The sequence below is a fragment of the Typopeltis vanoorti genome, chromosome 13 (assembly GCF_054136105.1).
Source record: "Typopeltis vanoorti isolate ZY-2024b chromosome 13, IOZ_Tvanoo_1.0, whole genome shotgun sequence".
NCBI classification, from domain to species: domain Eukaryota; kingdom Metazoa; phylum Arthropoda; class Arachnida; order Uropygi; family Thelyphonidae; genus Typopeltis; species Typopeltis vanoorti.
The window spans coordinates 122,738,592-122,756,502 of NC_143561.1; the positions used below are offsets into that span (position 1 = coordinate 122,738,592).

Consider the following 17,911-nt stretch of genomic DNA (forward strand, 5'->3'; position numbering starts at 1 on the left):
TGATAGTCTTTCTTGACTTGGAGAAAGCCTTCGATAGTATTGACTGGAATCAAATGTTTCACCTCCTTAAAACAATAAAGGTAGATTGTAGAGATAGGAGACTCATATTTAATCTTTACAAGTATCAAGAAGCCCCAATAGAAGCAGCCAGCAATACAACAAAAACCGCAATAGCAAAAATACGTCGAGGTGTAAGACAGGGGTGCTCTCTTTCACCCATATTGTTTAATCTGTACATTGAAGATGCAATAAATAAACTGAAAGAACTAATAGAAACCGGAACTAAGATAAATGGAATTGATATTAACTGGCTACGGTTTGTAGATGATATAGCAGTTTTAGTTGATAACGAAAACAAACTGAAAACCACCCTAACAAAGATGGAAGAAATCGTCACACAGTACAGCCTAAAAATTAATTCTAAGAAAATAAAATTATTAATTACAAGTAAAGCAAATCCAATGAAAATAAACCTGGAAATAAATAATAACTTACTACAACAGGTATCCTCTTTTAAATATCTTGGAAGTCTTATCACAGAAGATGGTAGAAACCAATCAGATATTAAAGCACGAATAATCCTAACCAAAAAAGCATTCTATCTATAACAGAAGAAACATTTTTACCAGTAAAGGCCTTAGCATCCATCTCAAAAAGGCTAGTGAAAACATACATATGGAGCATTTCATTATATGGTTGTGAGGCCTGGATCCTAACAAGACTTAAAAAAGTTGGAGGCATTTGAAATTTGGTGCTGGAGAAAGATGATGAAAATTAATTGGACAGAAAAGAAAAGTAATGAAGTTCTGAATATAGTTCATGAAGAACGGTCATTAATGAAAGACATCAATAAGAGAAGAAAAAGCCCAATTGGACACCATTTGAGGCATCGGGGACTGATTACAGAAATAATGGAGGGGGACTGTAGAAGGAAAGAGGCCATGAGGCAGACCAAGAATTTCATATATAAATAACATAATGATGCCAACTGGCGCTAAGAGTTATGAAGAGATAAAAAGGAAGTCACAAGACAGGATGTTGTGATGTGCTGCTATATTTACCAATTTTTGGATTGATGCACCAAAGAAGAAGTATGCTGCCTCCACAAAGCCCTCTTTCTTTGTATCGCATGCTTAATCTCTTTATTCATCTATTTCACACCTTATTAACCTTCTCACCCTTGGAATACATTTAGACATTGCATCTACTAGACAGTTTTTGAAAATCTCCCAAGCTGCATTGATCTGTTTTCCAGCTAACTCCTCATTCCATGTTACACCTACAAGCTGTCTCCTGAGTTCTTCATAATCACCCCCCCCCCCTTGTAGTTCCACATATACACATTTCTTATAGAGGTCCTCACACTGTTGGCAACCACCCAGATAATCACCTCATGGTCACTCTCACCAATTGGTGGATGATTTGACACCTCATTTATAATTACATCGTCTGATGAGATGACCAAATCCAAGACCCTCAATCATTGCGTGCCCTCTGTTACATACTGTCTGAGGTAGTTATCCCTCAAAAACTCAAGAAACTCATTTTCTTTACTTCCAGTTGCCATCTCATCATTCCAGTCTATATTGCCATAATTAAGATCACCCATAATGATCACCCTTTTCTTATTTGCTTGGCTAATTTGATTATACATTTCATTATCACCACCACCCACATTTCCTGGTCTATAACAACATCCAACCAAGTATTTGATTCCATTCACTTCTATCTCACACCATACTGCCTCAAAACCACTGGCACTATTTCTCTCTTGCTCTCTACTTTGTATGGACATAACTCTTTCTCTATAATCAATAGCACTCCCCCTCCCCTTTTACCCTTTCTGTCCTCACGAAACACATCATACCCTTCCATCTCTATTCCTGTCAGGATGTCGTCCTCTTCTAACCATGTCTCACTTATTCCGACAATAGATACAAAAAAGTATTATTATCAAAATTTTAATTGAAATGCAATATAGAAACTGAATCACATATGCAGCACTTAGTGCTGATTTTTTGTAAAAATTACAAGGTGGAATGTCACTAAAGACTATTATTGTAATTGTTTAAATATTTTACTTTTAGAAATTTTAAAAATATTATTATTATAAAAAAATAAATTTTTAAAAAAAATTAAAAAAAAAGAAAGAGACCACCAGGGAGTCAGGGACTCATTGAGGGAGTCCACATACTACATGCACCAGCTATAATACTTATTCTTGAATTCATTCATACTGCTTGCACTCACAATATCCAATAGCAGTTCATTCCAATCATGCACTATCCTATGAGAGAAAAATCTAGCCCTCACCCCTTTCTTAGCAGCATTCATTCTCAGCTTCCAAGGATGCCCTCTTGTCCTTTCCCTACCCTCCGTAAATTGAAAAATTCCAACTGAAATTCTATTGGCCCTTTCAGAAGTTTGTAAATCTTAATTATATCATCCCTCTTTCATGTGTTTGCTAGTGTCTGCAGTCTACATATTCTCAATCTCTCTTCATAATCAGTATTCCACCATCCTGATATTATTTTTAACACTCTCCTTTGCACTCTCTCTAATATATCAAAATCACAACGGAAACCAGGAGACCAAACTTGCCCACAATAGTCCAAGTGAGGTCTTATCGAGGCCTCGTAAAGAGGCAAAATTACATCCTTGTCTTTATATGCAAACATTTGTTTCAGCATTGCAATTATCTTTTGAGTTGTATTTGCAATCTTTACTAGATGGCCCCTGAACTTCAACTTCCTATCTACTAACACTACATAGCCTGATCAGTTTCTTCTAGCATAATCCCACCAATATAATACAACATTGGATATCTAATCATGCTGAAGTGAATGACTTTACATTAACTGTCATTGAACTGACATCCATTTTCCCATGCCCACAATTCCAGCTTATTCAAATCATTCTGCAAGTACTGCATATCAGCAGTATTCCTGATTACCCTACCTATTTTTGTATCATCAGCAAAACAAGTTGGTAAGGGATTGTTATAGGATCAATGCTGGAGAAGTTCTACAGAAAATAGTGGTAGATCGGGAGAAAACCAGAGGTCATCCCTGGAAACTGTATAAAGAGGGTGTGAGAGGTAGATTTTTTTCATGCAGAGTTGTGAATGATTGGAATGCCTTGCCTGAGAGTGTGGTGTCTGCAAAGAGGTTGAATGTGTTCAAGGCACAGTATGATTAGCTGTGTGTGTGATAAAAGGACCTCCCAGATGAGTCTTTGACTCCATGAGGTCTTGGGGTAGTAATAATAATAAAATAGCTTTATGTCGCTCATCAAATCCTTCCGAATATGATTAATGTACAGATTGAATAACAGTGGACCAAGCACTGATCCTTGTGGTACATTACTGGTTACCTTAAATCTTGCAGACTCACATTCCCTATGTGTCATTAATGTACCACTTTTTGATATGTGTTAGTGAGCCATCCTCTTATCCACACTAATATTCTGTAACTCTATCTCATATTCTCCAATTTATGCAATAGTCTACCATGCTTTGTTTTGTCAAAAGCCTTAGCAAAATCAAAAAGAACCATGGTGTATCCATTACCCTTGTCCATTTTGATGGTAACATCGTTATAGAATGTGAGCAAGATGCTAAAAAATGACCTTCCCTTAGTAAACCCATGTTGCTCATTACAAAGTAGAGATTCACTGTCAACCCATTTTTGAATGCGAGCCCTAACCAATTTTTCTGAAATCTTCACCATCACTCCTGAGATACTAATTGATCAATAATTGGAGACATCAGTCATTGGACCACCCTTATACAATACAATTACTATACATTCTTTCCATTCCTGCGGAATCTTCCTTGTTTTATAGAAAAATTTTTGCCTCTTATCCCCTGAACTTTAACTTCTTGTCAGCTGTGGATTTCTTTAACAGTTATTTGAGTAAAATACACATTGCTTTAATTAATTCTTTATAAAATACATTTTATTGTAAGATGAATTATTATTAATATGAAAGTGATCAAGAATTAATGTAAATTATAGTGTGTGTGTGTGTGTGTGTGTGTGTGTGTGTGTGTGTGTGTGTGTGACTAATAATAGTTTTTACTATTGTGGACTTTGCCAAAACTAAAAGTAGTTTATTTAGTGTGTGAAAGATTTTAGACTTGATGTGCAAGAAAATATTATTACTATTACACCCTCCATGGAGTCAGCAGACTCATCATGGGAGGTTCATTCAGCTAAGAACATATTTATCACACTGAATCCTAAAATCCATACCGTTCCCTGCATTAGCAACATATTATGGGGCATGCCACTGGTTACTCTCCTTTTTTTGAGACACTGCTCCATCATACACAACTTGCCAGTATCGTTCAGAGAACCAGCCACCGATCCATCTGACCAATGTACTGTTTATTCCCATTCTCTGCAGCTTATATACCAACTTATCATGTGATAATCTATCCATTCACTCATGACTTCATGTCAAAAAATCTACTCCTAACAGCCATCTTCACCACATTATTACATAACTTCCAGGGATGGCCTCTAGTTCTTCACCTCTGGCTATCTACTCTTTTTATAATCTATCTGGATTAATCCTATTAAATCCCATCACTAACTTAAATGTCTTTATCATATCACATCTTTTCCTCCTATTCACCAAACTCTGCAATCCACATTCCTTTTAACCTCTCTCCATAGCCAATATTCCAGAGTCTTGATATTGTCTTAGTCACTCATCTCTGGATCCTCTCCAATGTTTTCACATAACAATGAAAACCAGTGAACAAATCTGAGCACAATAGTCCAAGTGTGGTCTGATCAGTGCTTTATAGAGTGGCACAGCTACCTCCTTATCTCTACATGTCTGTGTATTTCTTATTATAGTATCACTACAATGTGAAGTCTCTGCAGCACTTTCAGTTGCCCTTTAAACTTCAGTCTGCTGTTAACCATCACTCCCAAATCATGAATCTCATCCACTTCCTGCAGTACAGCACCACCAAAATAATACACAGCCTTATATTTCTGCCTCCTAATAGCAATATTTTGCACTTACTAATATTAAAACTCCAACTCCAATCCTTCAACCTCAGTTGAAAAGTCTCTTCAAATCTTGCTTGGATGTCACCAGAGTCTATGGCAATTATCCAGCACTGAATCAAACATCTTCCAGTTCTTGTTTCATGAGTGGTCTATTGTAAGATTCCTCACAAATCAAAGTGAAAGGAAAGCAATTAGAATTAACATCAGCAGTTCTATTTGTAATTCTCTCCAATGTTGCATCATTAGCAAACAGCTGAAGATCCCCAGTCAGTCCATATGATATATCATTTACCAACAAGTTAAACAGCAGGGACCCAAGGACAGAACCCTGGGGCATGCCACTGGTTACCCTCCTTTTTTTGAGACACTGCTCCATCATAGATAAGGGTAAAGGGTTTACAGCGATACTGCTGGACCTGGCTAAGGCCTTTGACAGGATACCACATGGAATTCTAATCCGTAAACTGCAACATATTGGAATGGATATAGGATAGGGTTGGTGAGATGGATAGGAGGGTGGTTGATGATGGAGAGATACCAGAGAGTAGTTTACTCAGGAGTAGAGTCCAAAAGACGGCCTGTGACTTGTGGTGTGGTGCAAGGTTCTGTTCTTGGACCACTGCTGTTTAATTTGTTCATTAATGATATAGGGAAGGAACTGAGAGGAACAGTTCATTTGTTCGCTGATGATGCAAAGTTGGGGAGGGCAATAGTGAATGCAGAAGATGTCAAAATTTTGCAGTAAGATTTGGATAGATTGGATGGCTGGGCTAAGGAGAATGGATGTCAATTTAATGTGACAAAATGTAAGGTTATGCATTTTGGGGTGTAAAGATTAGCAGCAGTATATCACATTGGTGGAACTGTACTCCAGGAGATTGACAAAGCCAGGCACTTGGGAGTGTTGGTGGATAGGGAGTTGAAGTTTAGGGGGCACATTGCAAAAGTGGCTAAATCAGCTCATCAAATCACTTGGATGCTGAAGAATACTTTGATGAGCAGAGATAAGCAAGTTATTGTTCCTCTGTATCGAGCCTTGATAAGACCCCATCTCGACTACTGTGTCCAGATCTGGGTGCCAGGGTTTCTTCTTGATGGGGGAGGAGGTTGAGAGGATCCAGAGGTGAGTTAACAAGATGATAGCAGGTCTATGGAATGAACCTTATGAAAACAGGTTGAAGATTTGTGGGTTGCAGACATTGGTTGATAGGCGGAAGAGGGGTGATATGATTGAGACATTCAAATTACTGAAGGGTTTTTATAAGATTAATTCAGAGGATATTTTTCAGAATAGGTCTGGTGGTGGGAGGACTAAGGGCTATCCAATGAAACTGGGCAAGAGTAAGTAAGTTAAGTAAGTTAGGTTAGTAAGGTGTTAGAGCTGGATTTTTTACTTTTAGAGTGGTGAATGAGTGGAATAAGCTGCCAGAGTCTGTTGTGGGTGCTATGACAGTGAATGAGTTTAAGGCAAAATATGATAGATAGTGAATGTCGAATAGTTGTGATGGACATGATGTTTAAGGACTCCTTGGAGTCGCCCATAATGATAATAATAATAATACACAACTTGCTGGTATCGTTCAGAGAACCAGTCACTAATCCATCTGACCAATATACTGTTTATTCCCATTCTCTGCAGCTTATATACCAAATTATCATGATAATCTATCCAGTACTATTACAAAGTCAAAGATTATCACATTATATGATTCTCCCTTATCTAACACACTCAAAAAGAACAAATTGTAATATTTTCATGAAGTTATAAGAAGTTGTTCACCTCTAGACAAAGGCTTATGCTGACAGTGATATTGGAAGGCATTGGACTGAAGAAGTCATGTGACTGATGCAGTCCATATTATGTTGTGCAGCATATGTTAATTGCAACAGGAAAGTAATAGATAATAACAGCTCAGAGCAGACAGTGCAGTGAGAGAAAGAATGTGATAAAAAATTTGAAGTTATAGAATAATGTGAATTCATGGTTTTCTTAAAATGAATTAAGGAATAAGATCGAAGTTTTGTTATATGGACATGCAGTGTGCTGTTAAAGCACTTACAGAATTTTTTTTCTTTAATTTAGAAAGTAAAGTAATTGTTGATATTTCCTGTATTTAGTGAATTGAAATAGTAGAAACTATTTTAATATATGCCTGCATTATTGTTATAAAGAACTGTCATTGTTTTATTATGTATATATAGTAAGTTTTCTTGTTGATGCATATTTGCTTTACTGCTGGAAGGTGGAACTATTGTGGTTTCCTGTCAAATTCTCACTCGTGTAGAAAAAAGGAAACAATGTTCTGCTTAGTCCACTCCTAGAGAACTTAAGAGTGTTAAGTTCTCTAGTTCTTCAATGGTTTACTGTGATGATTCTTCTTGATTAAATTTTTTTTTTTTTTTATAAGTTTCTTTAATTTTAGTTGAGTTCAATGCACTGCCATCTTTGTTAACTGCACAATTTAATTTGAATTAAAGTTGTGAGCGTGAATTAATTATTATTAATTTATAATTTAATGACTTGTCTGTATATGTTTACCATGTGTTTATATATAATTACTGTAAATAATATTTGATTAATTAATTTATTTAGATATACTTGGAATAATTTCTGAATAATTGCCTGGTGTATACTACCTTTTCCTTACTTCTTGCAAATAATTTTTCTAACCAACATGGTCAATTTCCCTCCTCTTCCTCTCTTTGCCACCACCCACCATCACATTTCTTATTATTCCTTGTCTTGAACTCACCTTCAGCATCTGCCATTTTTAGTATCCTCCAGAACAAATTCCTACCCAGCACCATATTTTCTCTTTCTATTCCTCTTTCTTCAACTCAACAGCCAGTATTTTCTCTGAGTGCTCTCTTTATGTGTAACCTCAGACTCACTTTATTTGTAACACTCCTTTCATTGTAGACATACTTATTTTCACGTTTCATACTAAATTCATTACCATTCTTCATTTATCCCTCTACCATTTTACTTGCTTTCTTTTCTACCTCTTTCTTATTAACTCTTCCATATGATTTACCACCACCCCACCATACCATATTCACATTATCTTACTTTTGACTAAGCTTCATGTTGGAGGCTTAATGGATTTTTTACAACACTCAAAAAGAATTAAAATAGAATTAATACTTCCTATATTTCGTCCTAGTCACTAGGACATCTACGGGATTACAAAAACAATCAATGTAACATATACACAATTAACAAACAATACTAAGCCCAACCACGTGGGTGACACTAAAGTCCTATCTAGGTAGAGCGCCCTCTAAGCACAGTAGGTGGCCTGGAATGTAAGGTGGGAACTCTGGTGATGAGTGTTTCCCAAATCTTCGGAAGCTTAATGCAACCGTATTTATTGAGATTTGGTTGGTTTTTGAGAGCTGCTGCTGCTTCTAAGAAAAGTCTCTCTTTCTTGAATTTGCTGTAGTGGAGCATGGTGGTTTTCTTCCATGATACCCTGTGGGTGGTGTCCAGAACATGGTCAGCCAAGCCTGAATGGCCATAGTTGTGTTTGAAGATGTAAGACTTGTGTTCCTCTAGACGGATGGATGCTGATCTGCCTGTCTGTCCAAAGTATGCCAGCTTATAGGAACAGGGTACTTTGTAAACTCCAGGCAGAGAGAGAGGAGGGAGCTGATCTTTCATAGAATGGATAAGGGTAGCAAGTTTGCGGTGGGGCTTATATGCTGTGTGTAGGTTGTACTGTTTTAGTATCTTGGCTATTTTTTCGGATGTGCCACGGATGTAGGGTATGGTGATGGCATTTTTAAAATCTTGTTGACAAGAAGGATGGGGAATGGGGGAGGTTGATTATTTTTTTGATACTGTGATCGCTGTAGCCATTGGAGAGGAAAGTGCTGTGTATGTGGTTAAGCTCAGTAGTGAGGGCGGTTCCACTGGAACAAAGATTGTGGGCTCTCTTGGTAAGAGTTTTAATAATGCTATATTGTTGAGAGGGGTGGTGGTGGGAGAGTTTGTGAATGTATCTGCCTGTGTGTGTGGGTTTTCTGTATGCTACGGCGAAGGTAAGTGTATCATTAGGCAGGCGTGTGACTAAGGTGTCTAGGAAGGGTAAACAATTGTTCTTTTCCTTTTCCATAGTGAACTGGATTCTTGGATGTAGACTATTGAGATGACTGAGGAAGGAGTCTAACGTGTCTGGGCCATGAGGCCAAATAGAGAACACATCATCTACATATCTTAGCCAGATAGAAGGTTTGAGTGGGGCTGAGTCTATGGCTCGTTTATCAAAATCTTCCATATAGAAATTGGCAAGGGGGGGTGAGAGGGGGGAACCCATGGCAGTTCCCTCTATCTGCTTGTAGATTTTGTTCTTCCAAGAGAAATACCCAGAGTTAATGGCAAAGGAATCATGGAAGAAAACCACCATGCTCCACCACAGCAAATTCAAGAAAGAGAGACTTTTCTTAGAAGCAGCAGCAGCTCTCAAAAACCAACCAAATCTCAATAAATACGGTTGCATTAAGCTTCCGAAGATTTGGGAAACACTTATCACCAGAGTTCCCACCTTACATTCCAGGCCACCTACTGCGCTTAGAGGGCGCTCTACCTAGATAGGACTTTAGTGTCACCCACGTGGTTGGGCTTAGTATTGTTTGTTATTTGTGTATATGTTACATTAATTGTTTTTGTAATCCCGTAGATGTCCTAGTGACTAGGACGAAATATAGGAAGTATTAAATTCTATTTTAATTCTTTTTGAGTGTTGTAAAAAATCCATTAAGCCTCCAACATGATGTCCTCACAGCACTTAAGCCTCTACACACTTATTTTGACTAAGCTGTTTTGCTTACATTACTGTTCATTGCATTTACTTTATTGGCATCTTTCTTAAAAATATCACTGTTCACTTTTCTTTGCTCCTGTAATACTGCTGATCAGATATTTGTTTTTCTTACTTTACAGCCTTTTCACTCATGAACTGTATATTTGTTTTCCTTGATATGTTGCCCACTCATGCTTGAATCACCTTCAGTCACTGTTAACTCTACATTCCAGTCACACTTCTACCATCTACTTTAAAATCTGCAACTTATCTATATAGCCCTGAACTCATATCACACATTTCACAGAAAGTGTGATATGATAAGAAGTATTAAATTTGAACTGCACATCCATCAGAGTGACTGCTCTCATACTATGACTCATGCTGTTTAAGAGAAAATGTTGTATGTTTTGTATTATACTAGATATTGTCAGGAAGACACCAATGCATAATAGTAGTACAGTAGTGGCCAAGGATATCTTTGGAGAATTTAACATGCAAGGATTTGTTCAGCACAGTGCGTAGGAAATATATTTCTTATAAAAGGTGAAAATTTTGTAGGGAAGCAAGCTCATGAACAAATATTAGAAGAATGAATAAGAATTCATGAAAGAAATAACGCACTTATGTGGACTGTTTCACAGGACAAAGGGTTTGATTGAATGATTGCAGAAACATCACGCAATTGACAGACCTGAGAAGAGAAAGAGCAAAAAAGAAAGAATAGGTGTGGTTGAAGAAACAGGAAGGTGTGATAAAGAAAGAGAAGGAGAGCAATGAGAAAACAAAATTATATGGATTCTAGGCCAATAGGATTATTTAATCAGTGTGTGACTAAATTTTGTTTCCCAGGTGCTGAAACGAATGATGTTAGTGAAGCATTCAGTATGCAAAGAAAAAAAAAAATATGGTGAAAGAATTAATTGTTTTAGAAGGTATCACTGACATGAAAGGTGAAAAATATTGTATGAGAGAAGATGCAAATGATATGAGATGTAAAGAGTAAAGTATGTTGCCGCTATGATATAACTAAGTGGGGAACGATGACTGCAAATGAATCAATCTCTAGATTTGCTGAAGGAATGATGGAGTGCAGTTTGTAGGTCTATGAATTGAATTTTATGGATAGAAGGATTTATATAATGCTCATAGATTGCACTTAAATGGATTTGGAATTAGATATCTTGGGATAATTATGAAATTGTTAGGAAAGGTAGATGAAATTTTTTCACTGTGTTTATTTACCCCGAAATCAATTGAATAAGTGGAATATGGTTGAATGTAGATGATATCCTAACAGGAATAGAAATGGAAAAGTACTGTTTTTTATGCAGATAGAAAGAACAAGAAGGAGGTTGGGGGGGGGGGAGTGCTGCTGCTGATAGCAGGGGAATTATGTTCACATAAGGTAGATATGAAAGAGCAATGAAAGCAATGGTTTTGAGGCAGTGTGAAGTGAAGATTGAGATATTTAGTCCGATTTTGTTACATCTAGGTAATACAGACATAGGTGAAAATAAATGTATAAGCAACATTGATTATTGAACAAGGGAAGGATGATTATTATAGGTGATTTTAATTATGGCAGTATAGACTGGAATGAAGAGACAGCATTTTGGAATAAGGAAAATGAATTTCTCAAGTTCTTGATAGCCAACTATCTCAGGCAAAATGTAAATAAGAGCACACAAGGATCGAGTTTTAGATCTGATCATTTCATCAAAGGATATAACTATGAGCGGATTTTTTGCATTTCCCTTCACTTGGTGAGAGTTATAAAGTGGTAACCTAGGTTGGGGCTAGCTATATGAGGACTTCTATAAAGAAAGGATATATATGTGGAAGTATGAGGCCTAGTGATTATGACAAAATTAGGAGACAGCTTGGAGCTATAGCATGAAATGAGGAGTTGAAATTTAAGGAAATAAACGTTGCTTGGAACCTGACAAAGAGATATTATTATTATTATTACCCAAGATCCCATGAGTCAAAGACTCATCTAGGAGATCCTTTTATCATACATACAGATCATCATACCATGCTTTAAACATATTTAAATTCTCTGCAGACACCACACTCTCAGGCAAGGCATTCCAATCATTCACAACTCTGCATGAAAAAAACCTGCTCCTCACTCCCCTATTCACACCCACTTTATACAGTTTCCAGGGATGACCTCTAGTTCTCCCCTGATCTCCCACTATTTTCTGTAGAACCTCTCCAGAACTGATCCTATAACAACCCCTTACTAACTTGTAAGTTAGTAAGGGTTGTTATAGGATCAGTTATATATATCATATCTCCTCTGTTCTTCCTGTCCACCAAACTCTATAAGTTGCATCTTCTCAATCTTTCCTCATACTCGACATTCCAGAGGTTAGAAAGTACCTTAGTCAGTCACCTCTGAACCCTTTCCAACATCTCTTCATCCTTCTGAAAACCAGGTGACCAAATCTGGGCACAATAGTCCATGTGTGACCTAATCAAAGCCTTATACAACAGAACAAGAATCTCCCTACTTCTATAAGTCAGTGTCATCTGCATTATTCCCAGAATCCTTTGTTGTGTTCACAATTTTGGCTATGTGTCCCCTAAATTTCAGATCCTTATCCACTATCAACCCAAGATCTCTTATTTCCTCCACCTCTAACAATATATTCTCATCAAGCATAAATTCTGCATCCCGTTTTTGTTTTCCAAATTTTAAAACCTTATATTTTGCAACATTGAACTCACATCCCCATTTCTGCCCAATCACGCAATTTATTCAAGTCTTCTTGTAAGGCCACAACATTTTATCTACTCTTCATGGTTTGTTCCAACTTTGCATCAGATGCAAACAACTGAATATCTCCATCTACATCTTCACCAATATCATTATTATACAAGTTAAACAGCAATGGCCCTAAAACAGACCCCTGAGGCACACCACTAGTAATTTTCCTTTTACTGGATGTTGCTCACCCATACACAACTTGTTGATACCTATCAGATAGCCAGTCTCCAATCCAATGATGCACTGATCTAATATCCAACTTCATCCACTCTAGTTTGACAATCACCTTATCATGCAGTAATCTATCAAAAGACTTCACAAAATCTAAGTATATTACTGTGTATCCTTCTCCTCTCTCGATGGAAGCAGCCACCTTATTAATAAGTAAATAGATTACTAAAACATGACCTCCCTTTAGCAAATCCTTGCTGTCCATCAAAGATAATACCTTGTTATCAACCCAACTCTGAATCCTAGTTCTCACAAGCTTCTCCAACAACTTAACTACAACACCTGACACACAGATAGGCCTATAGTTTGATGTTTGAGTTCTATCACCTCCTTTGAAGTGACACAATCTTGCCCTCCTTCCACTCCCTAGGAACTTAACCCAGTGCAAGACTCGTAATAAAAAAATATGTCAAGGCCAGCATCAACTCCATGGCACATTCATTCAGAATACGTGGTGATATATTATCATGTCCCACAGCCTTATTAACATCTAGTTTGTCCACCGCCCATACACCTCTTGTTCACTACAGTCAGTCTCTCTTCTCCATCATCAACTGCTCTCAGTCTCTCCATGAAGTCACATTCATAAGATTGAAAGACCTTTATGAGCTACTCATTAAGTATCTCCACCACACCTTCTGCAACAGCTGTCTTCATATCATTTTCTCCAATCAATGCCATCCTTCCATAATCATTATTTCTTTTGCTACCTACATATCGAAATAACTCCTTAGGATTCTTTTTGGCTTCATTAGCTAACTGCTGTTCATACCTCTCTTTAGCTCCCCTCACCAACCAAGTCACCTGCGTCGCCTGTCTTTGTAGTCTACATGGAATTGGTTATTTCCACTTCTCTTATGCTGCTTCCATAATGTCCTTTTTCTCTGTGTCACATGCTTTAAGCACATTATTAACCTTCTCACCCTTGGAATACATTTAGGCATTGCATCTACTAGACAGTTTTTGAAACTCTCCCAAGCTGCATTGATCTCTTTTCCAGCTAACTCCTCATTCCATGCTACACCTGCAAGCTGTCTCCTGAGCTCTTCATAATCACCCCCTCCCCCTTGTAGTTCCACATATACACATTTCTTATAGAGGTCCTCACACTGTTGGCAACCACCCAGATAATCACCTCATGGTCACTCTCAGCAATTGTTGGTTGATTTGACACTTCATTTATAATCCAAGACCCTCAATCCTCGTTTGCCCTTTGTTACATGCTGTGTGAGGTAGTTATCCCTCAGAAACTCATTTTCTTTACTTCCAGTTGCTATATCATCATTCCAGTCTATATTGCCATAATTAAAATTGCCCATAATAATCACTCTTTTGTTACTTGCTTGGGTAATTCGATTATACATTTTATAGTCACTGCCATCCACATTATCAGGTCTATAACAACATCCAACCAAGTATTTCATTCTATTCACCTCTATCTCACATCATACTGCCTTAAAACCACTGGCACTATTTCTCTCTTGAATCTCTACTTTTTATGGATATAACTCTTGCTCTATCATCAATAGCACCTCCCCCTCCCTTTTGACCCCCTATATCTATAAGCATCAATGTGCGAGTGTATTCCAAAGTGTCAAAACGCTTAAAAATGGTATCACGTTGATGAAACAGGGGATTGAGCATGAAATCTGGAAGAAGAAAGTATTTTGGGACAGAACAGGATGAATAATGATAAAATAGTCAGTGGTACGATGAGTATAAAGACAGGCCAGGAGAGTAACTCAGGATAAGAAAAGTATAGTATGAACAGAAATTATCAAATTAAACCAAGAAAACCCCCTTAAGAATTTTTTCGATATGTGGCAAGTAGAAAGAAGAATGATTATGGCACGATGATGTTAATGGATGAAAGTGAGAGATTGTTATATGCTGCAGAGGATATAGCCAATTTATTCAGTGAGCAATTCATCAGGGTGTTTCATGCATAACGTGTAATCAGAAGATCAAGTGTAGAGAATTAAATGAGAGAAGACTTCAAGTTGAGCGAGCAAGTATATGAGCAGTTGAATAAATGATATGCCAATAAGGCAATAGGATATAATGACCTATCACCATGTGTCTTAAGAGAATGTTCCAAGGAATTAGCATCAGCCTTGACCTACCTACACTGGTGTCCAAAAAATAAGAACAGACTACATTTTTACCTGTATATGAAAAAATTTTCATAACTACAACCAAATGTGGACATAGATTTATTGCCAGCATACTAATAAATTATATTACACAAAAAATGTGTTATCCAATTCCAATAAATTAAATTGCAATACATTTTTTGGCAAAAGTTACAAATTTCCTAAGGACGTAGTTAAAGAATTAATATAGAGTGCTTACAGAAAACTTTGCAGAGAAACATTTCAGTATGGAATATGTCTATCCCGAACTGCAATGCAGCTCTCACAATGCCATACCTTGCTTAGCACAAACTGATTCAGGAATTCTTGAGGCAAACTGGCCCATTCTCCTTCAGAGCAAGGAGGAGTGGGCCTTGTTTGTTTTCTGCAGGGGAATTTAGAGCAGCAATGCATCTCTCAGTAACATCACAAACATTTTTTATGGGATTGAGATCTAGGGAGCATGCTGATCACTCGATTCCATTAGTATCCTTGGCTTCCAGAAGTATTTTCACTGCTTGCATACAATGTGGTGTGCCACTGTGAATTCATAAAAATGAATTCTTTGCCTACAGCACCACGGAGCACTCAAACACGATATTGAAGGACTTCATTGCAGTTCACCAGTTCCTTTTTCCAGCACTTGTAGCTCAGTGCATCGATTAAGCATAATGGCTCCTCACACCATGAGCCTAGCACTGTCGTATCTGTCCCTTTCAAGAATATTCTTGCAATGGTGAGCAGTGCAGCTTTCACACCAGATCTAGTATCATCTAGAATCAGAGGAAAGACTAAAACTACTAATCTGTAAATAGTACATTAGTCCATTGGTGTCTGGTCTGATTTTTATGGATACAGCACCACTGAAGGCCTTCAGGCATATAGGCCTACTTATTGCAGATGTCTTGCCACAGTTTGTTGAGATATCTGCATGCCTGTGCTTGAATGGAGCTGACTTGCAAACTGACCTGCTCTGGTGTGTCGATTACTTTTTGCTGTTATAACCAAAAATCTGTCATCATGCTCCATGAGAGAGTTAAGGCAACCTTTTAACAATCATCTGTAATGCATTCCATTGGTTTGAAATGCTTTCCAGAGCCTGGATACAGTGCTATGTGAGATTCCAAACTCTCTGGCAATATCATTAATTCCATGGCCTTCTTTAAGCTTTCCAATAATTCTTCTCAACATGAAATTATCTCGATGATGTCTTTGAGATATTATAAGACATCCAAGTTTGCAACTTTATTCCTTCATGAAAAGAGCTTCCTTCAAACACAATTTACTTAGTGTAGCCTTTTGCTTTTTATCCTGTTGAGTGCTACCATGTGACCCGCTTGTGCATGATTCGAAATCTGAATGTTTGGCCACTTTGTACTCGAAATCGTCAGTTATACAAATTGCCATGAGATGATGCATCTGTATTTTCAGATGTAATCTTCAGAAATAGTGTTTATCCTTAGGTTTTGGACACCAGTATAATTAACAAGAGTCTGGCAACAGACAAGTCCTAAAGGAGTGTAAGAAATGCAAAATTATTCCACTTTACAAAAGTGGTAATAAAACTGATACAACAAATTATAAACCAATCTGCATAACTTGAATTGTAGTTAGAGTATTGGAGAAACTGATGAGAGATAAGATACAAAAGTGGATTGATATCAGTGGTGTTCTTTGTGCTTGTGAGCATAGCGTTGGTAGAAGGAGGTCCTTATTTACCAACTTATGTACCATAACAAGCGTATTGGAAAAGGAAGATGCATATATACAGTGCTATTTGTCCTGTTGAGTGCTACCATGTGACCCGCTTGTGCATGATTCGAAATCTGAATGTTTGGCCTTCTTTAATTTGTATATTAATGATATCGAGATAAGTTAAATTGTGATATAAACTGTTTGCAGATGATACAAAACTCGAGAGAGTGATGAAGAATTAGATTTTGTAAAAGCTTTTGATAGATTGCCACACCACAAGTTGGTAACTGAACTGAAGCAGATGGGATTGGATAACAGTCTAGGCTCTCGGATTGGTGACTGGCTATCATATAGGTATCAGCAGATTGTGTATAGTGGAACACTATCTCGAAAGAGGAAAGTCACTAGTGGTGTGCCACTGGGATCAGTTTTGGGATAGTTGTTCTTTAATTTGTATATTAATGATATCGAGATAGGTTAAATTGTGATATAAACTGTTTGCAGATGATACAAAACTCGAGAGAGTGATGAAGAATTAATCAAATGTGGCTTTACAGGAGGATTTGAATATATTGTATGGGTAATCACCCAGAAAGACCCATCCCCCAACATACCATAAACACAATTAGACTCTATTTACTCTCCCTTTCATGGCAATTAAATAAAATAAATTATTCCCCTGTGCTCTTGAATCAGCCCAATTCTTGAACACTCTCAAATCAACCAAATTCCTCCTAACATTTTGTACAAAAAAGGCTAGCCACTGGTTGTTAGTTTTCTGCCTTTACCTGTCTGAGGATGTTTTAATGTAACGAAACAGCAAGAACTTGTCATGTTTGTTGCTAGCTTGCTGTGAATATAAAAGGTTTGTTATTCTCCATTTTTATACACAGTTCTTTCAAAATCCAAAGCTTACAATTCATCTTTTCAGTTTTAAATTTTACATCACTGATTTTAAAATTCTAGTCAATATTATTATTATTATTATGGGCAACTCCAGGGAGTCATTAGACTCTTTGAGGGAGGCCCCAAATCATATTCATCACAACTATTCGACATTCATACATTATCTATCATACCTCGCCTTAAACTCATTCACTGTCACAGCATCCACCACAGACTCTGGGAGTGCATTCCACTCATTCACCACTCTAAAAGTAAAGAACCCAGCTCTAACACCTTTACTAACCACACTTTTGTCCAGTTTCCATGGATGTGCCCTAGTCCTCCCACAACCAGCCCTGTTCTCAA

At 37.3% G+C, this 17,911-nt stretch overlaps 1 protein-coding gene across 1 annotated transcript in view; it reads left to right on the plus strand.

Annotated features, from left to right (window-relative positions):
• The window catches only part of LOC150100509 (uncharacterized), a 1,094,033-nt gene that overhangs the window by 365,694 nt on the left and 710,428 nt on the right, over window positions 1-17,911 (plus strand). The window lies entirely within an intron of this gene.